Source organism: Protopterus annectens, chromosome 1.part0, assembly GCF_019279795.1.
Source record: "Protopterus annectens isolate FY-2018-M chromosome 1.part0, PAN1.0, whole genome shotgun sequence".
Taxonomy (NCBI): Eukaryota; Metazoa; Chordata; order Ceratodontiformes; family Protopteridae; genus Protopterus; species Protopterus annectens.
The window spans coordinates 1,903,021,245-1,903,047,366 of NC_056725.1; the positions used below are offsets into that span (position 1 = coordinate 1,903,021,245).

At 43.8% G+C, this 26,122-nt stretch overlaps 1 protein-coding gene across 1 annotated transcript in view; it reads right to left on the bottom strand.

Annotated features, from left to right (window-relative positions):
* Nucleotides 1-1,608: 1,608 nt before the first annotated feature.
* LOC122800795 (small integral membrane protein 10-like protein 2A) overlaps nt 1,609-26,122 on the bottom strand; it is a 162,585-nt gene continuing 138,071 nt past the window's right edge. The window contains exon 3 of the mRNA XM_044070068.1: nt 1,609-3,838. The gene's annotated coding sequence lies outside the window, so the exon portion shown is untranslated. The remainder of the gene's footprint in view (nt 3,839-26,122) is intronic.

The following is a 26,122-nucleotide window of genomic DNA, read 5'->3' on the forward strand; positions in this document are numbered from 1 at the left end:
TAAAAATTTAACTGCTTACTTACCATTTACTAGGCTCTCAGGAATCCAGCTATCCACAATATGGGTGAGGGGAAGAGCTAGGAGGGGATCCGATATCAGATCCAAGACCCCACAGGTTGCTGACAAATGAACTCCCTACTTCAGATCCCTTATTCTGCTAAGGCTTAACAGAAGAAGCTGAAACTGTTTTTTTGAAAAATGAACTCCACCACTGTAAAAAATCAACACCAGCGGATAACTGCCAAATCAAACTAAACCACAAAACCGTAGACTAGAACAACACTAGCTTTTATTAAGCTATCAGCACTAACAATAAATCTAAACTGGTACACACGATACCACAAAGCACACTTAACAGGTCCAAGGCCAACGCTTGCACCAAGGGGTGCAAAGGAGCTAATTACCTAAGAATTAGCAACTCTACACTAGCAAATACTAATGCAAAAGCTATTGTACTACACTAATTACAACTTCGAACAAGATTTTAAGCAATATAAGCAAGAAAAAAAGTTAACACAGCCAGAGCCAAGATAAGCACAATCGAACTCGTTGACACGGCAAACGAGATCTGGGGGTTGTACTGGTGCACTATGGGACACCTGCTTAGCCACAAGCCAACCAGAAGTCTCAGAGCTTATAAATCAGCCCAGTCGGAGCAGAGGAGCGGGTCTGAACCCATACGTAAAAATGAAGGTGAGGCTGGACTACACAACATCATGTATTTACAAAAAAAATAAATAACAGAAATATGTACAAGAACAATACAGCTGCCATTTTCTAAGTGCAATAATGCCCTGTAGGTTGATCATTACAGAGGTATAATGGACTTTCTGTGGATGGTGAAGGCCTCCACCTACAGTACTGTACCTCACAAAAATCCCTGGATAGTCTGTTATTTCTATGTACCTGGCTCTGGAATCATGCTCCTATGTACATATTCCAAATGGGTTTTCAGGCAGTTTTTTTTCTACCTGCAAATCGGTCCCCTACTACAAAGTGAGTGACAGCCAATCGTAGATACCACCATTGAGACTTTCAAGCAGTTTTTTTCCACCTTCTAACGGCAAGTCAGTCCCCTACTACCAAGCGAGTGACAGCCAATCATAGATACCATCACAAAAGGAAACTATCAGGGGTTTTCTTTTTCGGCTCTGTTAATCCCTGAAACATGCTTGTACCACCCAGTGGGTGGCAATGGGCCTTAGGATCATCCGCACCTCAGCAAAAACCATTGGCTTGAAGACCACTCTGTGGTACTTATGTGATCACTAGTCTCTGGAGGTATTCTACTCGAGCATGTGCTTAGACACACACTCCTAAACCCTGCTGCTGAGGAAAAACAAGAAGGTACAAGTCTCATCATTTGTCTCCTCCCCCACCTGCGGCAGAAGACACCTGAACTACTAGTTAAACACTGATACTTGGTTCAGAGTCGAGGTTTTGTCCCTGCACCATCTGTGCTGGCTAACGTTCAGTCACTCAATGAAACTTGCACTTCATGTCTCAACTTTATTAGGTCTTGTGCTAAACATCATTTATATTGCAATACTGCATATGTTTCCATTACATTAACAACTCAAAAGCACATGAAGAAAATAAAAATGCACATTCTGTATTCACTGTATTTTTATTTCTGTGTACATTACAGATGTGCAATAAATAGTTAAAGAAAGGCATGCATTTGGCATACCAATATAATAAAAACCTGAATAAATAGCATTAGTGCTGTCACTAAGCAGCAGTTAAATGCAGCATTTAAAATAGTAAAAAAACAAAGTGTTTTAGACTTGGGTCATTTCATTTAAGACTGCATAAAAGACAATACAATGTATACTAGAAAGACAAATGGTGCAGAATATTGTTTGCCTATCAAATAACAATGATCATTAAACAAAGCTGCAGTACAGTCAAGGAAAAGCAATGAAGAGCAAATGGCTGGGAACTGAGCTTCCCTTTAAAACCAAAGACCAGAATCTCTTGTATGATACTGTGAGAAATGTTAGCTAAAATCCATAGCTTGTTGTAGCACTGTGTGGAATCATCTATCACTACACACTGATAAAAAAACAAAACAAAAAGAAAATGGCTCTTAACAATGAAATGGAGAAAAGTTAATTAAAAAAAAATAAAAAAATACAAAAGTGTGTTTGGTTTTAGACAGGGCCTTAAGGTACTACAACCGAGCATTATTCAAATGAGTATATAGTCAGCATGAGTCACTGTTAAGCCTACTGTCCCAATGAATTGCTCACAGTGGACCTCAAGAGTGAAAAACAGCAGTACTGATCTGCAACATGTACATAAAGCCAAGTTTTGTCATGTAAGATGCCACATATACACCGTATACCAAATACTGGTCACAAATGAACTTAGATAACGATAAAAGTAACACAATGCCTTTCATAGTGAAGGAAACATTCTGGGTTTTAGTAGGAGTCTCCCAACAAATCTGTTTAGGCAACAGTGACTGCAGTGACAACGTACCTAAGGGTAAAAACTGCAACACTAGCAGTGGTAACTCATTTCACTATCAAGTACACCTGTTGTAACCTTATGAGATAGCAGCCTTAAACGTACATTCTTCCTCTGTAAGTGTATACAAAAAAACCCCTGCTTTGTAGAAATGTGAGATAGTTTCCCCTATCTTCATACTCCTACTCTTACAAGTAATTAAAATATAGAACAATCAAGAATAATCTCAAATGTTAAAATAATCTTATGCATAATCAACCACCAGCTTGCAGTTAAGGAACAAATGCAAGCCATGCATCTGCCTTTCCCTTGTCACCAATCTGTATTCTGTGTTGCCATGACTGTGAAGAATATAATAATAGGAATGGCTCTGTTATTTTTTTATATCACCATTGTAAATACAGCTCAAGGAATGTGTTAAATTAACAAAAATATGCCAAGTTCTTGCAGTCCATACTTCAACAATTAGTATCCAGTCAAGGGTATGCAAGAAGAGTTGTGGTCATTCAGGTATGAATCTGTGACACAATGGGTACAGACAAGGTAAATCAAGAGTAATAAAGCTAAAAGGCGACATTTTTAGTTCTGGGAAGGAAGTACAGTACCAAGAATTATTTTATGTTCCCTTAGTAAATGACTGAAAAATCAGAGGCTGTGTGTATGAAGTAAGACACCCTCCTCCCCAACAAAATCAATAGGTATTACGTCACTATATGATTGGTGTTATTAAATTATGTGGGCCCAAAAGCAATGAAAGGTGCACGAGGTCCTACAAAAACATCATAAGGTCTGCTCTCTCAGCAAACTTTATGCCATTCAACTGCATTCCTCTGGAGATCATTAACATTTTTCATCAGTACTACATCAGATTTCGACACAAACTATTAGGCTTGCCTCGCTAATTCCTCCCCTACCTGTACTAGTGACTAATCTGTTTATTCATGAAAGAAAATCATCTGCATAAGGAGACTCTCTAAAACAAAAGAGGTTTCTTATGGCAAATACAATACATTTCTCATAATGTGGAACTTCGGAACAGCAGGCCTCACTCCTTAAGCAGCAACAAACACCATATTTACATGGTTAAAACATTTGTTTTCTGTGTGAGGTGTTCTCTACAGTTGAGTACAGTTGCATTCAAAGCATTTGTATTTTGCTGTCAAGTTGTATCTTGCTTTAGGAAATATGTTTAAAACCAAACTGTTGCTTCCCAAAGGCCTAAATTTCAGTTTTACATCTGATCTTTGATGGAATTAGCCAGTGTTTCTTGTCTTAAATTCTGAGCAAGTGGTACAGGTGTAATGCCTGCCATGGAAGACTTTATATGCTCCAGCATTCCTTAACAGGCTGCAAATGTCCAGGAGACCTAAAAAGAGAGTGAGAAAGATGGAAAGAAAATGTAAATGTATATATGCACATACTCATTAAATGTTCGGGTGCCTACAATCACTTCCTATTACAACCTACTTTATGACAGACTGTCATAACATGGTAAGCAACCAAGTAAGATGTTAATCTTCAGTCTGACACTGAAAACAATGTTAAAGTCTGACATTTTTAAGCACCCTTAGACTAACTGCTTACAAGGTTTGATTTATAATTATCTGACAGCAGCATCACACGGTGACGGACACAGAATTACAAAACAGAGCAAAATATTTACAATGGCAACAACTTCAGAAGGTGAAAACTATTTGGATAATGAAACTGACATATGCACAGCTCCAAGATACCTATCTAGATATCATCTCAAAGAGTTAAGATGCAATTCCATAAATGTATCTGTGCTACCTCATTCCCAAAGCTCTTCCCTCCTGTAATGATGGTCTATGCCTGATCAATCATATCCTTAGCCTTGTGATATCTTGCACAAGAACCTTTCAAAATCTATAGCTGCAGTCCTCTGTTTCTCCAAGAGATAAACTGCAGAGATACGATTACCTTCTCATAAGGTGGCGATGCATCATTTTCAGAGCATGTCTGTTTCATACTAGCATCTTAATAAATGGAAATGAAACAAGATGTTTGATAAGACTCAATGGCTAAGACAAGGGCAGATATTAAAGATTTACTTACCATGATGACGGATAGTACAGTTGTGTACACTTACCATAAATGTAGATGTTCATGTGTATTCACTGTTGCAGTCATCACACTTGGGTTATCCTGCCAGAGGTAGCCCTCAGTTGGCCTGAATACCAGAGGCTTAGTATTTCTGTGTCGGTTGCTGTCGCTCCAGGACTGATGTCAGGTCGTCAGTGGTATAAAATCAGGCAGCAGACGCCATTACATCAGATTTTCTTGCCCCAAATGTCAGGCACCCCCAAATAGGGAGCTAGGTTATGGTGGAAGAACACCACCAGGAGAAAGTAAATACCAAAATTCCCTGTAAGGAGTGAGGAAGAGAGACAAAGAGACAGTGAGAGAGAGAGAGAGAGAGAGAGACAAGGGTGATGGAGGGTTGGAAAAGTACAGTTGTGTACACTTACCATAAATGTAGATGTTAGAGTGTATTCACTGTTGCAGTCATTATATTTGGGTAACCTGGCAGGTTGCCCTCAGTTGGCCTGAATTCCAAGGTCTTGGGTCCTGCGTCAATTGCTGTCTTCTCTTCCATGACGTCAGGTCACCAGGGGTATAAAACATGCAGCCGATGCCATTTTCTTTAGTTTTTCTTGCCCTCAAAAAGGTAGCAATATAATCTCTCTCTCTATATATATATATATATATATATATATATATATATATATATATATATATATACATACATACACACACACACACACACACACACACACACACACACACACACACACACATCAATATAAACTTTACCTTCATTTACAAGCAAATACACCACATAGGTTGTAGAAGATAGAGAAGGAAAGATAAACTGTAGAATGTCAGGGGTTTGGCGGGAGGGTAACCTGGACTGCAACAGTGAATACACTCGAACATCTACATTTATGGTAAGTGTACACAACTGTACTATGTTCTTCGTGTTTCACTGTTGCAGTCATTACATTTGGGTGGAATCCCAAAGCTATGGTTGGGAGGCTGGAGCTAAACAGCTTTAGGTACGGCTATAAGGCCCTGCAGCACTGCAGTGGCAAAGCTTGCCCTGGACTTAGAGTAGGGGGCAAATGTTAATGCATTGTAAAGGTGTGAACAGAACTCCAAGTAGCAGCCTCTAGAATGTCTTTGGTTGGTACTACTCTGAGAAAAGCTGCTGAAGTAGCTGCAGCTCTGGTGGAATGAAACCTAATGCCCTTGGGCACAGGTTTACCATGGTGTAAGTAGCAGAAACGGATGCAGTGGCTTATCCACTTTGAAATTGTCTGCTTTGAAATAGCCTTTCCTTCTGATCCTGCAGCATATGACACTAGTAATTGCTCAGTATTTCTTAGAGCTTTAGTCCTGCTCAAGTAGAATCTTAGCTGTCTGTGTACGTCGAAGGAATGCAGAATTCTCTCCCCTTTGTTCTTCAGATTTGGATAAAAGGTTGGCAAATGAATTGTTTGGTTAAGAGCCACACTGGAAACCACCTTAGGCATAAAAGTAGAATTTGTCCTCGGAGACACCCTGTCTGGGTAAAATATCATAAAAGGCTCTACAGCCATGAGGGTCTGTAGCTCTGAAACTCTTCTTGCTGAAGTAATTGCTAGTAGCAGAGCTGTCTTCCATGATAAGAACTTTATATCAGCAGTAGCAGCTGGTTCAAATGGAGGCAGGGTGAGCTTTTCCAACACATAATTGAGGTCCCATGCAGGTAATGGTGATCTTCTAGGCGGCCTTAAATTTTTGGCTCCTTTAAGATACTGCTTTAGTAAAGGATGAGAAAAGATTGGTGGCTCTGCATTGTAATGAACCGAAATGGCAGAGGCATGGAGTTTGATTAATGAGAAAGATGGGCCTTTGTCAAGCATCTCAGTTAAGTATTGTAATATCTGCGGAATATGTGGTTCTGCTGTATCAGTTCCTTGTGCTTGATTCCAAGCACGGAATCTCTTCCATTTGTCAGCATAAGATTTTCTAGTACTAGGCCTTCTGGCTTCCAAAATGACATCCATCACAGCCTTACTGAGAGGTGTCGTTTGTATGATGCTGCCAGGTTCAGAGTCTGTAGTTGATTGTGCAGGATCTGATTGTTTTACTGGGACAGTAGTTGTGGTCTTTGAGGCAAGATCCAAGCTAGGTATTGAGACAAGTTCCTTAGGACTGGGTACCAGTGTTGGCGTGGCCAGTCCGAGGCAATTAATACCATCTTTGGCTTCTCTTGTCTGACTTTTAGGAGCACCTTGGGTAGAAAAGGCAGAGGAGGAAAGGCGTAAACCGATAGGTTTTTCCAACTGAAGGATAGGGCATCCACTTTCCATGCTTGTCTGTGATAAGTCCAGAATCTTTTCAGTTGATAATTTTGAGGAGAGGCAAATAGATCTATGGCTGGGCTCCCCCATTTCTCTGTTATGTTGAAGACGTGTGGATTTAGTTTCCACTCGTGAGGATCCATAAGGTTTCTGCTTAAATCGTCTGCCAGAGTATTTTGTTTTCCTGGCAGGAATTGAGCTTGTAGATGTATTTGGTAGGTCAAAGCTGTGCCCCACAGTGCCGTGGCTAATCTGCAAAGGGGGTACGAGTGTGTGCCCCCCTTGCTTGTTTATATACCACATGACTGTGGTGTTGTCCGGCTTTATCAGTACTTGTCCTGGATGAAGTAAGTCCTTGAAGGCTGTTAGGGCATTTTGAACAGCTAGCATCTTTTTCTGGTTGATATGTAGATGCATTTATTTTGGTGCCCATATGCCCTAAATGCATCTTCCTGCCATTTGGGCCCCCCCCCAGGCATAATCTGATGCGTCTGTTGTTAAGGTTTGGCTGGCAGGGGGTAGCGTGAAGGGCCGTCCCATGTTTTGGTGACAGGCCTTTGCCCACCATAGAAACTCCTGTTGCAGGCAGGGAATGAGGAAAGTACAGTTTTGTACCTACCATAAATGTAGATGTTTGAGTGCTCATACAGCTGCAGTCATAACAGATGGGTTATCCTGCCATCAGGCGGGTCCTCGGTCGGCCGAATTTCAAAGTCTAGGTCCGGCGTCGGTTGTCATCGCTTCTTCCCTGACGTCAGTGCGGCAGGGGTATAAAAGAGCCAGCCGACGCCATCTTCTTCAGTTTTTCTTGCCCCAGATGTCAGGTGCACCCAGAAGGAAGGCAAAACATAAACTTATGTAATCATGCAATATAGAATAATCAAAAAACAGTAGTTGCAAGCAAATACACCATAAAAGAATACCCCAAATAGGTTGTATGAGAAGGTGTTTGTCATAAGGCCTGTTCTAAGAGGGGATGGAGGGGGGGAAACGTGGACTGCAGCTGTATGAGCACTCGAACATCTACATTTATGGTAGGTACAAAACTGTACTATGTTCATCGTGCATACAGCTGGAATCCCAAAGCTAAGTAGGGGTGGCAGGCACTAAGTGGAACTAGGAGAAGCAAGGATGCCCTGCAAGACAGCTGTGGCAAATCCCACTTGAGATTTTGAGTAAAGTGGAAGGTGATAGTGTTTGGAGAAAGTGTGCACTGAATTCCAAGTGGCTGCTTCCAAAATGTCCTTGGTAGGAACCCCCCTGAGGAAAGCTGCAGAGGTAGCTGTGGCCCTTGTGGAATGGGACCGGATGCTAGATGGCACAGCTTTTCCATGAAATGAGTAACAAAAGCGTATGCAGTGGGCTATCCATTTTGAGATTGTCTGTTTGGAGATAGCCTTTCCTTGAGCACCTGTAGCATAGGACACAAAGAGTTACTCGTATTTCCTGAATGGCTTTGTCCTATCCAAATAATAACGTAGTTGTCTGTGAATGCCCAAGGAATGCAGTAGTCTTTCCTCTTTGTTTTGTGGGTTAGAGTAAAAGGTAGGTAAGTGGATAGTCTGACTCAAGGCTACACTGGATACTACCTTTGGCATAAAGGTAGGGTTGGTTCATAAAGAAACTCTGTCCTGATGGAAAATGATGAAAGGTTGCACAGCCATGAGGGCCTGTAGTTCCGAAACCCTGCGTGCCGAGGTGATGGCCAGAAGGAAGGCTGTTTTCCATGACAAATATTTTAGTTCTGTTGAAGCAGCTGGCTCAAATGGAGGAAGGGTCAGTTTTTCAAATATGAAATTGAGGTCCCAAGCAGGGACTGGTGGTTTCCTTGGGGGTTTTATATTCTTAGCCCCTCTGAGGAACTGTCTTAAGAGAGGAGGAGAGAATAAAGGAGGATCTGTGTTGTATTGTGCAGAAATGGCTGAAGCATGGATTTTGGAGGAGAAGGAAAGTCCACTGTTTAACATCTCAGCTAGGTACTGTAATATTTAAGGTATGTTTATTACCCAGGGATTCTGGCCCTTTTTCTGATTCCAGGCACAAAACCGCTTCCATTTGGTGGAGTAGGCTTTTCTAGTAGAAGGTCTTCTGGCCTCCAAGATGACATCCTGCACCTCCTTGGAGAGGAGGGTCTGTTGTGAAATCAAGGGATACTCCAGGCGGCTAGATTTAGGGTTTTGAGCTGGCTGTGAATAGTTCTGAAGTTGTGCTGGGACAACAGGAGAGGCACTAGAGGTAGGATCCATGGTAGGGAATGTGTCAGGCTCTTCAGGAGTGGATACTAGTGTTGTCTTGGTCAGTATGGAGCAATGAGAATAATTTTCGGCCTCTCTGCTCTGGCTTTTAGTAGAACTTTGGGCAGCAGAGGGAGAGGCGGAAAGGCATAGACTGTCAATGTTGTCCAATTGAAGGATAGTGCATCCACTTTCCAGGCCTGCGGATGATAGGTCCTTGAGCAAAATTTTTTCAGTTGGTAATTTCTGTGGGTAGCAAAGAGATCTATGTCTGGCTGTCCCCATGCCTGTTATCTTTGCGAAAACTTGAGGATGTAACTTCCATTCATGTGGATCTGTCATATTTCTGCTTAGGCTGTCTGCCAGTGTGTTTTCCTTCCCTGGCAGGAATTGTGCCTGAAGTTGGATTTGCAATTCCAGAGCTGTGTTCCAAAGGGTCATGGCTAGTCTGCACAGGGGTATGAATGAGTTCCCCCGTTTGTTTATGTACCACATCACTGTGGTGTTGTCTGTCCTTATCAATAGCTGGCCTGGATGCAGTAGGTCTTTGAAGGCCATAATAGCATTTTGCACTGCTAGCATTTCCTTTTAGTTGATGTGTAGGTGTTTCTCTTTTTGGGACCATTTCCCTGAATGCACTGATCTTTCATGTGTGCCCCCCAGGTGTAGTCCGAGGCGTCTGTTGTGATGATTTGATTTGCTTGGGGTATGCAGAAAGGGAGACCTTTGTTTCTTTGGCATGCTTGAGCCCACCACAGAAATTCCTTTTGAAGACATGGAATGAGTGGTATAATTGTTTCCAAACTGTGGCTGTGTTGAGACCATAAGTTTTTTAGGTACCATTGAAGTTTCCTCATATGCAGCTTTGCACATGGGATCAGCAGAATGCAAGATGCCATGAATCCCAGAGCCTGCAGGACTTTCCTTGCAGTCAGCCTGGTGAAGGTTGCCATTTTGCTGAAGTTTTGAAATAGTTGCCCTTGTTTGTCTGGCATGAAGTAGGCCATCTGGATGTTTGTATTCAAGCTGGCACCCAGGAAAATTATTGTTTGAGAAAGTATTAGTTTTGATTTCTTTTTGTTGACTGTGTATCCCAGAAAGTTCAACAGTCTTATTGCAAACGCCAGGTGTTTCAGAAGTATGTCCTTGCTGTCTGCTTGGATCAGGCAGTCATCCAAATATGGGTATATTTGTATTCCTTGAAGTCTGCAGAAGGCAATTACTCATGCCAGGCATTTCGTAAACACTCTGGGCGCAGTAGATAAGCCAAAGGGCAATGCAGAGAATTGATAGTGGGTTGAACCTGCAAGAAATCTGAGGTATCTTCTGCAATCTTGTCTGATAGGGACATGCAGGTATGCCTCCTTGAGGTCCAGTGTTATCAGCCAAGACTCCTTGCCCAGCATGGGAAGGAGTTGCTGTAATGTGAGCATCTTGAATTTTGGTACCTGTAAATATGTGTTTAGGATGGATAGATCTAAAATAGGTCTCCAATCTTTGTCCTTCCTTGGTACCAGGAATAGTCTGGAATAAAACCCTTGACCTTGTTCTGTTGCAGGCACCTCTTGAATAGCTTTCATGTCCATGAGAACTGAAATTTGTTTTTGTGCCTTTGCCCTTTGATTTTGTGGCAGGTTTGGCATGCCTCTCATTTTTGGAAGGGTGTGAAAGTGGAATCTGTAGCCTCTGTCTATAATGTCCAGGATCCATTTGTCTTTTGTGACAATATGCCAATGTTTTGAGAATAATGCCAGTTTTCCGCCTAAAGGTGCTGCCATTAAAGCTTTGCTTGTCAGGTAAAGGGGAAAGTCAGTAATTAGCTTTGACATGATCTGGTAAGGCTTGTTCTTTGAGCCAAGCATGTCTACGTATGACAGACCCTGTAACAGCAGCTCTACATGAGGCCTCTAAAGCATCAAAACCACATTGTAAGGTATGTTTACCCACTTGCTCTGCACTATGCAACAAATCCTGCAACTCTTAAATCTGGTTGCTCAGGTTGTGTCATTTTGCTTTTCAACTCAGATAATAAAAACTGTTGATACTTTAACATATGGAACAGACAGTTTAATGCCCTCATGGTTAAAGTGGCCGAGGTATACACTTTTTTACCCCACCTTTCTAAAGCTCTGGAATCTCTCTCTGAAGGTAATGGGTTTTTAGCAGTAGAGGCCTTAATTCCCTTGGGACCCTGTGAAATAGTTTCTGGGTCAGCAGTATGGCTTTTGTATAGGAACTGGTGTGAATCTGGAACCCGGTAATGCCTGTCAGGTTTAACAGGAGCCGGAGGTAAAGAATCTGGGTTGAGGCTGGCTTCTGTGTACACATCATCTAATATATCTAAGACAGGAGGGATATCCAGAGGCCTATGCTGGGGGAGCAAGAGAAAATCCCTGAGCCATTTCTTGGAATCTGAGTAATCTTGGCCTTCCCAGTGAAAGTGTTCCCTCAAAGTATGTAGGGTTTCCCCAAAAGAGTAATCCTCAGGGGGGGAGACCGAGGAAATAGACTCCTCTGCATCAGAGTCTTCAAAAGGAGAATATGTATATTCCTGTTCCTCAGAATGTTCAGAGGTAATAGAGGCTTGATCTGAGGAACGGTAGTCTTCCTCTAATCTGGGCCTTTTGTCAGAGGGGGGTTGAGAACCCCTGATAAGAGTAATCAAATCCTCAGCCATTTTGAGCATCTGTTTTTTAGGCATGGGGCCTTGAGAGGGGGTCTGTGGTCCTTGTTTTTTAGTTTTCATGGCTGCTTTAGATTTTGTGAAAGCCTTAATGGAGAAGGAGGAAGGCCTGAAGACACCTTGCGAAATGGCAGGCCTGTCTAAACTCTGGGTCTCCCCGCCAAAAGTGGCGTCGGTATCTGTAGTCGGAGTGGGGGCTGAGGAGCCTGCGACCTCGGGCACAGAAGACACTGGTAATGAAGTGTCATCAGTAGTCAGGGGCTGCGTAGGCACCTCGCTGAGAACCAGAGAACCGGTAGTCGGCCTTAGCGTGGTGTCAGTAGAAGTCGTGGACCTCGTATGTCGGTCCTTATCCTTGCATCTTTTACCCAAAACTGGAGTCGGAGTATCCGACGACATAATATAATTAAATTTTTTACCAAAATAGTGATGGGCGAACTCCACCCGATGCTTAATAGTGCGTTTGTTGAATCTAGCAAAAAAACGGCAGGCCGAGACGTCGTGGTCTGGGCCTAAGCAAGGAATACAGAAAGAGTGGAAATCCTTATGCGGTATTTGCTTCCCACATGAAATGCAATTATTAACTTTGTCTGACATCGGTCTGAGGCAAGAAAAGTTTCCCCAATGGGGTACTTAGCTTTCAAGAAGACTTCGGCTGAAATATTTTCGTAAATCTCAGGAGCTGGCCGACCGGCACTTCGAACTGCTTCTGCTTCGGGCACCGCGCAGCAAGAAAGACTGAAGAAGACGGCGTCGGTTGGCTCTTTTATACCCCTGCTGCACTGACGTCAGGGAAGAAGCGACGACAACCGACGCCAGACCTAGACTTTGGAATTCGGCCGACCGAGGACCAGCCTGATGGCAGGATAACCCATCTGTTATGACTGCAGCTGTATGCACGATGAACATTCATTGTTTCCAGACTGTGCAAATGTTGACTCCATAAACTTTTTGGTACCATTGAAGTTTCCTCATATGCAGTCTTGCATATGGAATTAGTAGGATGCAGGATGCCACGAAGCCCAGAGCCTGCAGAATTTGTCTTGTAGAAGCCTGGGTTTTTCTTGCCATCAGTTTGAAGTAAGTAGTCAGTTGCCTTTGTTTGTATGGCGTGAGGTAAGCCATCTGGGCAGTTGTATTCAAGCTTGCACCCAGGAATGTTATATTTTAAGAGAATACCAGTTGTGGTTTCTTTTCATTTATTGTGTACCCTAAGCATGTTAGAAGCCTTTTCACAAACACCAGGTGTCAAGAAGAGAGAGTGTCCTTGTTCTCTGCTTGAATGAGATAGTCATCCAAGTAAGGATATATTTGTATACTTCTTTGTCTGCAAAATGCAATTACTGGTGCCAGGCACTTTGTAAAGACCATGGGCGCAGTAGATAAGCCAAAGGGCAGTGCAGAGAATTGGTAACGCATTAAGCCAGCCTTGAATATGAGGTATCTTCTGCATGACTGCCTTATTGGGACATGCAGGTATGCCTCTTTTACATCTAAAGTCACCAGCCAAGCATTCTTGCCCAGCATGGGCAGAAGCTGCTGCAAAGTCAGCATTTTGAATTTTGGAATGTCCAGGTATGTGTTCAAAATTGATAAATCCAGTATTGGCCACCAGGCCTTGTCCTTTCTGGATACCAAGAACAGTAGAGTAAAAAACGTGTCCTTTTTCCTGTTCTGGTACCGTCTGAATGGCCCCCATGTCCATGTGGGACGTAACCTGTTTCTGTATCTATGCCCATTGCTTTTTCGGCAGATCTGGCCAACCATTTGCCACTGGCAGAGTGTGGAAATGGAATCTGTATCCCTGTGATACGGTGTTTAGTACCCACTTGTTCTGGGTTATTAACTGCCAATTTTGAGCAAAAAGTGCTAATTTTCCCCCTATGGGTGCTGCCAAAAGATAAGTGCTTGGTGTAGGCAGAGGGAAGTCATTGGGATTGCTTTCTGTAGGTTTGTGCTTTATCTCCTCCAGATTTGGAGGTGGATGCGCCCCATTGCTTAGACCTGTACGAGTCTTGCGCCTGGTATCTGGAACCCTTCGGGCATCTGGATTTGCCCCTTTGAGCTCTGTCTGACACAGGAAAGGACCAATTTTTTGTAGGACTGTTCATAGGTTGATACTAAGCTATCTGCCCTAGGGCATTTATAAGCCTAGCCAGGGTGTGTTTGGCTTTCGCCACCCTTTTAGATTAGTTGACTGTGCCTCTGTATAATAGGTCACAGAAGATAGCTCTTTTGAGGTTAGTTTACTGTGCCTCTGTCTAGTAGGGACACAGATGAGATCCCAGGGGTAAACCTACGATCTCCCATCCACTCGTCAAGATTTCTCTTGAAGAGGGTCATTGAGGGACTCTGCCTAACATGGATTGGGATTTTGTTCCAGAGTGAGGGGAGCCTCTGGGATATGAATCTGTCCCTCCAGCATGTCCTATTTATTTCTGTGCTGAGGGTTAAGTCCCTGGAGCATGTAGCTCTAAGGGATTTGGATTTCCTAAGGTGGAGTATGTCCATTAATTCTGGGTTGGACATGGCTTTATACGTCAGGCACAGAGTGCCTCTGAGTAGGCGGTAGGCAACTGAGTAGAGCTGGAGTTTCTTTAGCCTAACTGCGTAGGGCATCTGTTTGAGTCCCTTGATCCTCTTGGTGAGGTACTTGTGGAATCTTTCCAGTTGCTGCAGGTGTCGGGTAAGGTACATCCCAAATGGGGCACTGTATTCAATTATGGGCCTGATGAGTAGAGGGGCACAATGACCTCTCTTGATCTAGATGTGAACCCTTTGTGATAAGGCGGGCTATATAGAAGGTCTTTCTAACCACTTTGGCAACGTGATTGTCAAAGGAGAGATTGCTATCTACTTGGGTCCCCAAATCCCTAATTACTTCTTCCGTACTTAATAGATTACCACCTATGTGGTAATTTGTGGGCACTTTGTTTTTCCCAAAGGGGATGACTATGCACTTTTTGGCATTTAGCTTTAGGCCATAGCTCTGGCACCAGTTATCCATCTCTGTGAGACCCTTTTGGAGGATGCTTGTGTCAGTCGGCGAGTCGATTATGGCACCCAGTTTGCAGTCATCTGCGAACTTGGTCAGCCATAGTCCTCCCATGTTAGCTTGTACCTCAGAGAAATATATACCGAAAAAGAGAGGTCCCAAGACTGAGTCTTTGTGGGACGCCACTTGTAACTGGTTTAGAGTCTGACATGGCACCTGCAATTCTGACCATGTGGGTTCTATCCCTGAGCCAGTTTGCAACCCATCTTGTGACATAGGGGTTGATATTTAAGCTGGAGAGCTTATTTATGATGCCCGAGTGGGGTATTGTGTCGAAGGCTTTTGCGAGGTCCAGGTAGGCTGTGTGGACTACCTTCCCTTCATCTATGGCCTTGGTGACTGTTTCAAAGAAGCCGACCAGGTTCAAGAGGCAAGATCTGCCCTTAAAGCCAAATTGGGTAGGATCCAGTGTTTGGAGGTTCCCAATGTCTTTGTTTATGAGTTTCATGATGATACACTCCATAGCTTTGCAGACCAGGCTAGTCAGGCTTATAGGGCGATAGTTTCCGGCGTCCGTTGTGGCACCACCTTTGTGGAGTGGGACCACTGTTGCTGTACGCCATTCCTTGGGTATATATCCTGTAGTAAGGCTGAGATTGAACAGTGACTTTATGTGAGGGTTCAGTTCTTCTTGGAGTTCGTGTAAGACGCAGCCCGGGACACCGTCCGTTCCCACTGATGCTGTGTTTTTTGCTTTGGAGAAGGCAGCTCTCACCTGTGCATCTGTGATGTCAGGGAGGCTACACTCTGTTGGGATAGACATTTGCTCTTTTGGTGGAGAAGGGGGGGAGAAGTTTGCACTGAACCTGTCTGCCAGGATGTTGGCAATGTCTGTGGGTTCAGTGTATTTTTTGTCATTTTGAACCAACTCAGAGCATATCTGGGAGTTGCCACCCAGGTTCCTGACATAACTAAAGAAGGCCTTGTGATTATTTTTAGCATCTTGTGCAATTTTTCTTTCAAAGCTGGCCTTAGATGATTTTATGAGGCATCGTAGTTTTTTGCTAGTACTGATCAGAGATGCCTTCCCTTTTTGGGATTTTGCTCTATCATGTAGTAGCTTCCTCCTTCTGTTGTATAGCTTATTTATGGCTGGGGTCCACCAGACAGGTCTCCTGCCTTTGGAGGAATGAGTCTTGGTTTTACTTGGGATAGCACGATCCATGCATTCCTGTAGGTGTCCACAGAAAGCATCTGTAAAGGATTCTGCGGTTTGGGCCGTATTTTCCACTGGCCCGGGGGCTCTGAAGGATTCCACCTCGGTTTTGAGAAGTGTGAAGTTTGCTTTTGAGAAGTTCTTCACTGTGGTTTCCTTGGCTGGGGTGGAGACAGGATATGGATGTCCAGTAAGATTAATTTATGGTCAGATCTTACCAATGAGGGGTATATCTCTGGTATGGAACACAGCGTCCCCATGTTGGTGATGATCATGTCCAATATGTTTTCCCCTCTTGTGGGAGTGGTGACCAGTTGTTCCATAGCATTTGAGTTTATAAATTCTAAGAACCGTTGGGCGAGGATGTTGGGGCTTGAATAGTGCTCCCAGTCTATGTTTGGGTAGTTGAAGTCACCCAATATAATGGTGTTTGGAGAGACCTTCACATTCTCCAGTGTTCTCAGGAAAGCCGAGGGGGGTTCCTGAGTTTGGGAGGGTGGTCTGTAGCAGGCTACAAACTGAAAGGCAGTTTTGCCCACTGTTAGTTGCACATGGATGGTCTCCGATGCTTCATGCAGTGCCACTAACCTGGAGGTGTGAGTATCTTTGATGAATATGGATACTCCCCCTCCTTTTGTGATTTGGTACGAGTTTTGGGGCCGAAAAGCATGGTATGAGGTATAACCTGGTAGTGCTGGGGTGCTCTCGGGAGCCTTGAACCAGGTTTCTGTTACTGCACAGATATCGATATTCTCCATACTGAGGGTGGCCTCGAGTGCGTGCATCTTGAGGTTTAGATTTCTGGTGTTGAGCAGCATTACCTTTAGTTTCTTTTTCTTTGTGTTGTCTATGGAGGTGGGTTCGTCTTTTGAGCCTTGTCTAAAAAAGGCACTATGGGGGTGGCAAGAGCCTTAGCCAGTATTCGAAAGCCCAGGGGTGACAGGTGCAAGCCATCCCTAACAAAGCAACGTGGCTTGTCGAGCATATCATCCCAGGCTGACAGACACTGGATCCCTTTTAAATGACACCAATACTTTAGCCAATTGTTAAAATTGATCATTTTGTCTTTATACTGTGGCATCATTCTTGGTGAGGGTAAGATGCTACTCAAGGTCAGGGTCACACTGGCCTGAGCTACATGATCAGAGAGCTCCTCTATGTCTCTTTTCATGTAGTCCAGGGAGGTACGTCTCAGGTCATTCACACCAGCATGAACAATGACGGAGTCATATTTGTACTTGCTTTGGAGTGACCCGAGTGCTTGTGTTATGTGGCGGATCCTGGCACCCGACAGGCAGCTTACAGTGACCTTCTCCTTGTTTAGCCTGGTGAGTGGGATGTCAGTGTGTCTGACAATAGTCACCTATTACAAGTGTATTAGGTGTGTTTTTTAGCCTTAAGGGCTGTGACTGTGTGGCACACTGACTTTGTGAACTATGTGATACGTGGGTATTGTTGTGGGGTAACGGTTGCTTGGATGCCTGCTTTGGAGGTCTCTGCTGCTTGGGCAGATTTTTATTTAGAGCCTCAGAGTATGTTTTTGTGGGTTCATGTGTTTGGTTTTCTGTTGCAATAGGTCTATGTGAGACTGGATTTGTGGTGTGTGTGGTTACCTTCTCCTCCTGACTGACTGCGCCAGTATTGGGTTGAGAGAGCTCAGCCTCCAGTTTGGCTATACAGTTGCATCTCTCACATATATTTGAGCTTGCTGGGAGGAGGAGAGGGTGGTCTGTGTACATAAGGCAGTTGTAACATTGCCTCAAGATTCCCAGATTCACCAGCTGGACTGGAGAGTAAACCCAAAACTGACTTTTGGACATGCCAGAATAGTATAAGGAACTACTTTTTGACTGATCAAAAAGGACCAATAGGGAGCCAAGTACTTAAAGGGAGTATAAGAGGGTGTAGTGCTTTAGTTTATTAGTGCTTACTTATAAGATTACTTATACAAGCAACTGCAGGGCTTTAGAATGAAAATAGACTGCTTACTTTGAGATTTAGAACAGTTCTAAGGGAAAAAGTGAAGAGCAGACTTTGTGGAGCCGGGAATACTTTAAACCAGTTTAAGCGGCGCTGCCCGATGCTGTGCTATGCGCAAAATCCACAAATGCGAGTTCTAAAGCAGGGAAACTGAAAGGGATAGGAACTGACCCAGAGCGGCCAATAAGCTACTAGTTTCAGGACTGAGACCAGACAGATAGGCTGCTCAAAGCTCCCCACTCTCACTGGTGAACAGAGAAGCTTCCTCCTATTCAAGTAAGGATATGGGCAACACAGGAAACTATACCACAGTCCGGAATTCAGCAAAACCTGAAATCTGAACTAATCTAGTTCAGCAAAGGCGGGAAAAGAGAAATTTTTTTTTTTCAGGAAACAGCAGAAAACACACAGAAAACACTGTAAATGCTATAAACAGGCTAGCGCACTTTAGTGTGTAGCCTACAACAGTTATACAATACAAAAATGACTTAAATTGATATAAAACAAGTGCAAAAACTGTAAAAAGCAGAAGGCAAATGCAATTTAAACTTTTTAAAGCACAGATCAGTTAGAAATTCACTTTTTAGGTGGGAAAAGGCAGTCGGAGCAAAAAAACAGAGAAAAAAAATACTTAAATCTGGAAAAGTCTTTCTTGGGTCTCTCTGTTGCCTGTATCACTCTGCAGGACACCACGAGGAGCTATGTGGAGTTGTATACAATAACAAACTTTTTAAATCACAGATTCGCTAAAAAAAACAAACTGGCGTTTTAGGCGGAATTAGTTAAGATAGCAAGAAAAGCAGAAAAGTGACACTTAATCACTCCAAAGTCACTCTTTTTTCTCTCTGCTGCTGTAGACTCTGCAGAACACCTGGAAGGCACCTGCTGAGCGGAATACAAGCGTAAAAACTGTACAAATGAGGTTTTTATAGCAGGGAAGTGAAAGAGATAGAAATTAGCCCAAAATGGCCAATAAACGTCTGGGCTGAAACCACTCCTCCAGGGACAGATAGCCTGCTCAAAGCTCCCCTCTCTCACAGGTGAACAGGGAAACTTCCTTCTATCCAAGTAAGGTATGGCAACACAGAAACTTGTAACACAACCCTGGATTTAACAATAACATGAAAACTGGACTATACTAGTTCAGAAAGGCGAGAAACAAGTATATATATATATTTTTTCCAGAAAATAGAGCAGATACAATCAAAACAACATTTTACCCAATTAACCAGTTAAAAAGATTAAAACTGAGCCCTGTTCCAGCAGTCTTCAATCAGACAAGTTCTAACTGCACAGTCCTGCCACTAGGGTACAGAGAAACCTTCTCCAAAAAAGACGGCCTGGGTCAGTGCACAAGTCATACAAACAAAGCTATATCCAGCCGGCCTGAATCTAGTCTATGCTACAGCAAACAAGGCGTACCGATTTCAGAAAGAAACATTTCAAGTAAGCATGCGCAATAAGCCTTTAACCAGAAATTCCCAGCTCAGAAGGGCAGAATCTAGCCTTTCCTCCCATAAGAGTGCAGACTTAATGTAAAATAACTGGCCTGAAACCCAAGTCCTTAACCTAGAACTAATACACTTTTAGAATAACAGACACTGAGCCTTCAATCAGCAGTTCCCAACTTAGAACGATGTACGCTACCTGTCCTGCCACAACAGTGCAGACCACAAACCTTCTTAATGTAAAACAACTGGTTTGAGCCCAAGTGCTTAAACCAAGGGCCTTAGAATGACAGTTACAATTTAATCAGGCAACTAACAAGCAGTAATAAAGGCATCAGAATAAATCTGAGTACTTTTAAAAGAGGCAAAAGCAAAATAAGGTAATAAAGTAGGAAGAAACACAAATACAGCAAGGCAGATGAAGTACAAATTTTTTTTTTTTTTTTTTTTTTTTGAGATGGAGGAAAGAGAGCAGATTAAGATACTACAGGGGAATGCCCTTCCCAAGTGCTCTCTCTGTATACCGCAGAGGGGATGGGACTGGTAAGAGTATCCAAAATCAAAATATGATCTCACTGTACTCAGTTGAGTGAGCGAATGAGATGGGTCCAGGAGGAGTGTGCAAAAAGAGATTTACAGCAGGGGCGGGCAATTCCAAAGCCACCAAGATTAACACCACAACAAGAAACAGGGAGGGGGTGGGGAACTAACTGCAGAGATTCAGAGACACAATATTTACTGAATCCAAGACACAATATTTACTCACTCAAATCTTAAATAAGTGCAGAAAATATACTTAAATCAGCTTGTGTCCAGTTGATATATGCAGACAAGTCTCAGTAGCCAGCAACTCGATTTAAAATGATTACTAGAAATGTAACCAACACAGATTTTAATGCTAGCAGAAACCCCCAAGCTAATTAATACTAACAAAGGAATTTCAAAGCAGTCTAACAACTTTCAGTGAGCTCAGATGGCTAACTGCAGAGATTCAGAGACACAATATTTACTGAATCCAAGACACACAATATTTACTCACTCAAATCTTAAATAAGTGCAGAAAATATGCATAAATCAGCTTGTGTCCAGTTGATATATAAATCAGCTTCTGTCCAGTTGATATATGCAGACAAGTCTCAGTAGCCAGCAACTCGATTTAAAGATTACTAGAAATGTAACCAACACAGATTTTAATGCTAGCAGAAATCCCCAAACTAACTAACACTAACAAAGGAATTTCAAAGCAGTCTACTGAATCTTGGTGGTTGCACTTGTAAGAAGTCCTTAAACAGAGAATCATGCTGTAAAGGTGCATCTAGCAATTTAGCTTTAACATGATCAGGTAAATTTTGTTCCTTTAACCAGGCATGCCTCCTAATCACAGATCCAGTAACTGCGGCACTGCAGGAGGCCTCTAAAGAATCAAAACCACATTGCAAAGTATGCTTTCCAAATTGTTCAGCTGCATGCAATCATTCCTGCAATTCTTTATTTTCTGCACATTCTGAAATCAACATCATTTTCTGTTTCAGCAATCCCATAACATGTTGTTGGTACTTAAGCATATGAAATTCACAGTTTAAGGCCCTGATTGCCAAGGTTGCAGATGTATAAACCTTTTTACCCCATCTGTCCAGTGCCCTTGAATCTCTGTCAGAGGAGGTAGGATTTTTTGCTGTTGAGGCTTTAACTCCCTTTGGACCCTGTAAAATAGTTTCAGGGTCAGCAGCAGGGTTTCTAAATAAAAATGTATGTGAGTCAGGGACCCTGTAATATTTGTCAGGCTTACTGGGAGCCGGAGGTAAGGAGTCAGGGGTCAAGCTGGACTCCGAAAACACATCATTCACAATGTCTAAAACAGGGGGGAATGGCTAAAGGCTTGTGCTGAGGGAGAAGGAAATCCCTGAGCCTCTTTTTTGATTCTGAGAAGTCTTGACTCTCCCAGTGAAAATGCTCCCTCAAAGTATGCAAGGTTTCTCCAAATGAATAATCCTCAGGAGGAGAGGCAGATGGAATAGACTCCTCAGCATCAGAGTCCTCATAGGGAGGTATAGATAATTCCTGATCAGAAGAAATAGAAACCTGATCTGAAGATTCATAATCAGTGTCTTGCCTAGGCCTCTTATCTGGAGGGGGATGGGTGCCCCCTGATTAAGGTAATAAGGTCTTCAGCCATTTTGATCATCTGTTTTTTAGGCATAGAGGCCTGTGCACGTGGCTCCTGCGTCAGTTTTTTAGTTTTAGAAGTTGCTGTTGTCTTTGGTTTTGCAGCTGTTGTCGGTTTGATATACAAATGTTGAGGTCCGAATACACCCTCAGAAGCTGGTGCCTGCTCAGCGGCTCTGGACCCATCTGAGGGAGATACATCCGTCAGTCCAATACCTTGAGTATTTTGCGGCATGCCGGACTCCACATGGGTGTCAGTAGAGGCCTGCGACTCGAAGGTAGCGGGTATCAGGGGCTGTGAAAGCGCCTCACTGAGTACCGGCGAACTGGCGACTAGCTTAGGAGAAGCTTCGTCGTCGGTTTTGGATCTCGACTGCCTTTCTCTGTCCTTTTCTTTGCATTTTTTATGTACTCCGGTAGTCGGATTGCTATCCGACGATATTTCTGGGTAGTTAAAAATGTTTCCAAAATACTTTGATGCAAAAATATACAGACGCTTAATAGTGCGTTGGTTAAATCTAGCACAAAACCAACAACCAGGCACATTGTGATCGGGGCCTAGGCAAGGAATACAGTAGAAATGAAAATCCTTATGAAGTATTTGCTTCCCACAAGTAATACAATTATTAACTTTTTCTGACATCGGTAAAAAGCAAGAAAAAAGTTTCCCCAACGGGGTACTTGGCTTTAGTGAAGACTTCAGTTCTGAAACTCAAGCTCGAATATTTCAGTAGTCAGCCGACCGGCACTTGCGAAATGCTTCTGCTTCGGGCACCGCGCGGCAAGAAAGACTAAAGAAACTGGCATTGGCTGCATGTTTTATACCCCTGACGACCTGACGTCATGGAAGAGAAGACAGCAAAAACGACGCAGGACCCAAGACTTTGGAATTCAGGCCGACTGAGGGCAACCTGCCAGCAGATTACCCAAATGTAATGACTGCAACAGTGAAACACAAAGAACATCCAGGACTGCAACAGTGAATACACTCGAACATCTACATTTATGGTAAGTGTACACATCTGTACTATGCTCTTCCTGTTTCACTGTTGCAGTCATCACATTTGGGTTGATTCCCAAAGCTGAAGAAAAGGGTGGAGGCAGTCAAGAAGACTGGGGGATGGCTAGGATACCCTGCAAGACTGCGGTGGCAAAGCCTGCCCTGGATTTGGAGAAGATAGGCAGGTGGTAATGCTTGGAGAAGGTATGAGCAGAACACCATGTTGCAGCCTCCAGGATGTCCCTGGTAGGGACCCCTCTGAGAAAAGCTGCAGAGGTGGAGGTTGCCCTGGTGGAATGCGTCCTGACCCCCTTAGGGGGAGGTTTCCCATGGTATTTGTAGCAGAAATGGATATGGTATGCTATCCATTTGGAGATTGTTTGTTTGGATATGGCCTTGCCCTCTGTCCCTGCTGCAAAGCTGACTAGCAATTGGTCAGTTTTTCTAAAAGATTTAGTCCTATCCAGGTAGAATCTGAGCACATCTAGAGAATGCAGAATCCTTTCCCCCTTGTTTTGTGGGTTACGGAAAAGTGGGCAAATGAATTGATTGGTTGAGAGCCACACTGGACACCACTTTAGGCATGAAAGTTGGGTTAGTCCTGAGGGAAACGCTGACAGCATGAAAAATGATGAAGGGCTCCACAGCCATGAGTGCTTGTAGCTCTGAAACTCTTCCAGCTGAAGTGATGGCCAGAAGCAAGGCTGTTTTCCAAGAGAGGAATTTTAACTCTGCTGAAGCTACAGGTTCAAAGTGGGGTAGTGTGAGCTTTTCCAACACAAAGTTAAGGTCCCAAGCTCGGGTAGGAGCTCTTCTGGGTGGCCTTAAATTGTTAGTCCCTCTTAGGAATTGTTTGATGAGAAAACAGAGGTGGTTATGTGCTGTAATGAGCAGAGATGGCAGCGGCATGAATTTTAATAGAAGAGAAGAACAGACACCTGAGTAGTAGTTCTGCTAGGTAATCCAGGATGAGAGGTAGGGAGGGCTGTTTCAGCTCCTTTAGCCTGGATCCAGGTGCAATACCTTTTCCACTTGTCAGTATAGGATTTTCTAGTGCTGGGGTGTCTGGCCTCACATATAACATCCAGGACTTGCTTGCTTAAGCTGGCAACTGGAGGAGAGGTCAGGGTATAAGCCAGGCTGACAGGTTCAGGGTCAGCAATTGTGGATGCATGAATTCTCCATTCTGCTGGGTCAGGAGAATTGGGATCTCAGGTAGGTGCCATGGTGGCAGGGGTGAGAGGCTGCACAGTAGTGGGTACCAGTGCTGGTGAGGCCAGTCTGGGGCAATCAAGATTGTTCTTGGTTTTTCCTCCCTTATTTTGAGCAGTAACCTTGAAAGTAGAGGTAGAGGGGGAAATGCATAGATCGAGAGGTTTACCCATTGGAAGGATAGGGCAATCCACTTTCAGACCTTGCTGTGAGGTTCCCTGGTGCAGAATTTGCTGAGTTGGTGATTGTTGTGGGAGGCAAAGAGGTCCACCTTCAGGGTGCCCCATTTCTGGGTTACAAGGCTGAAGGTGTTATGGTCTAGCTGCCACTCATGTGGGTCTAGGAGGTTTCTGCTTAGGTTGTCTGCCAGAGAGTTTTGGGCGCCTGGCAGGAATTGTGCTTGGAAGTGAATCTGCATGGCTGAAGCAGTGTGCCAAAGGGTCATGGCAAACCTGCAGAGGGGATACGAGTAAATTCTTCCCTGCTTGTTGATGTACCACATCACTGTGTTGTTGTCTGTTTTGATCACTAGAGGCCCCGGGGAGAGCAGGAGTCTGAAGGCTGTCAGAGTGTGATGAACAACTAGCATCCCTTTTTGGTTGATGTGCAGATGTATTTGGTTTGGGCTCCAATGGCCCTGAATGCACCTGCCGTCCAGGTGTGCACCCCAGGCATAATCTGATGCATCTGTGGTTAGGGTCTGAGTGGCGTGGGGTTGTGAGAAGGGAAGACCCTTGTTGTGGTTGCATGCTGCTGCCCACCAAAGAAAATCTTTCCTTAGACAGGGTATCACTGGTATAATAGTTTCCAGGTCTTGAGAATGAGGACACCAAAGGCTTTTTAGGTACCACTGTAGTTTCCTCATATGCAGTCTGGCATATGGAATGAGTAGAATGCAGGAGGCCATGAACCCTAGAGCTTGCAGGATTTTCCTTGCGGATAACTGGGTTCTGGTGGCTAGTTGAGAGAAGTAGCCTGTCAGGCAGGCTTGTTTTTCTGGAGTAAGGAATGTCATCTGGGATGCTGTGTCCAGGCTTGCTCCCAGGAATACATTTTTTTGAGTGGGTACTAGTTTGGATTTCTTTTTGTTTACAGTATACACCAGGGAGGTCAGTATGCTGCAACAGCTTTTCCTGACCGTCTGCCTGAATCAGGCAGTCATCTAAGTAGGGGTAAATGTGAATATTCCTTTGTCTGCAAAAAGCAATAGCTGAAGCCAGGCATTTTGTGAAAACTCTGGGAGCAGTGGATAAGCCAAAGGGAAGCTCAGAGAACTGAAAGTGCACAGATCCTGCCCTGAAACTTAGACATTTCCTCCAGGAATCTCTGATTGGGATGTGTAGATAGGCCTCTTTTTGGTCCAGGGTGGCTAACTACGCATCCTTGGATAGCATAGGAAGAAGCTGCTGGAGGGTGAGCATTTTGAATTTTGGTATTACCAAGAAGGTGTTTAGAATAGCTAGATCGAGGATTGGGCACCAGGTGCCCTCTTTTCTGGGTACCAGGAACAGTCTGGAATAGAAACCATGGCCTATCTGGTCTGCAGGAACAGGCTGTATTGCCCTCATGGAGAACAAGGAATGGACTTGGTTTTGTGCCTCTGCCCACTGGTTTGGAGGAAGATTTGGAAACCCATTTGGGGTTGGCATAGTGAGTGTGGAAATAAAATTTGTATCCCTGTTGAGGACCCATTGGTCATTGGTGATAGAGGCCCAGTTTTTGGCATGGGACGAGAGTTTTCCTCCTAGGGGCACAAGCAGGTGGGCAGAGGTAAGTGGTGGAGGTGTGCAGTCACTGTGAGTTCTTTCCATAAGGGGGTGGTTTAGCACTCCCTGTTTTTGAAGTGGAGGAACTCCATTGCTTAGATCTCTGCATTCCCAGGGACTGCTGTCTGGGGGGTCTGCTTCCCCTAGGTCTTGTCTGAGCTGGTCTTGAGGGGGCTGGAAAGGATCAGTGTTTGAAGGGGCAATGCCTACTGAACCTTGGAGGCTGGACCTGTAAGAAGTCTTTAACTGTCTGCATATATTTAGCTTTTTCTTCTATCTTTTTTTTAAGACCTTTTCTTCCTTGGTGCCAAACAAATTGTCTTTGTTCAATGGGGCGCTCAATAGTTTTGATTTGACATGGCCTGGCAAGGTCTGTTCCTTAAGCCAAGCATGCCTTCTATGTACAGAACTGGTGACTGCTGCCCTACAGGATGCTTCTAGGGCATCAAAGCCACATTGCTAGGTGCGTTTAGTAACTTGGCTTGCAGAATGCATAAGCTCCTGTAATTCTTTATTTTCTGCACAAGCCGGAAAGGTAGATATTTTTTGTTTAAGGAGTTCCATAGCATGTTGCTGGTATTTC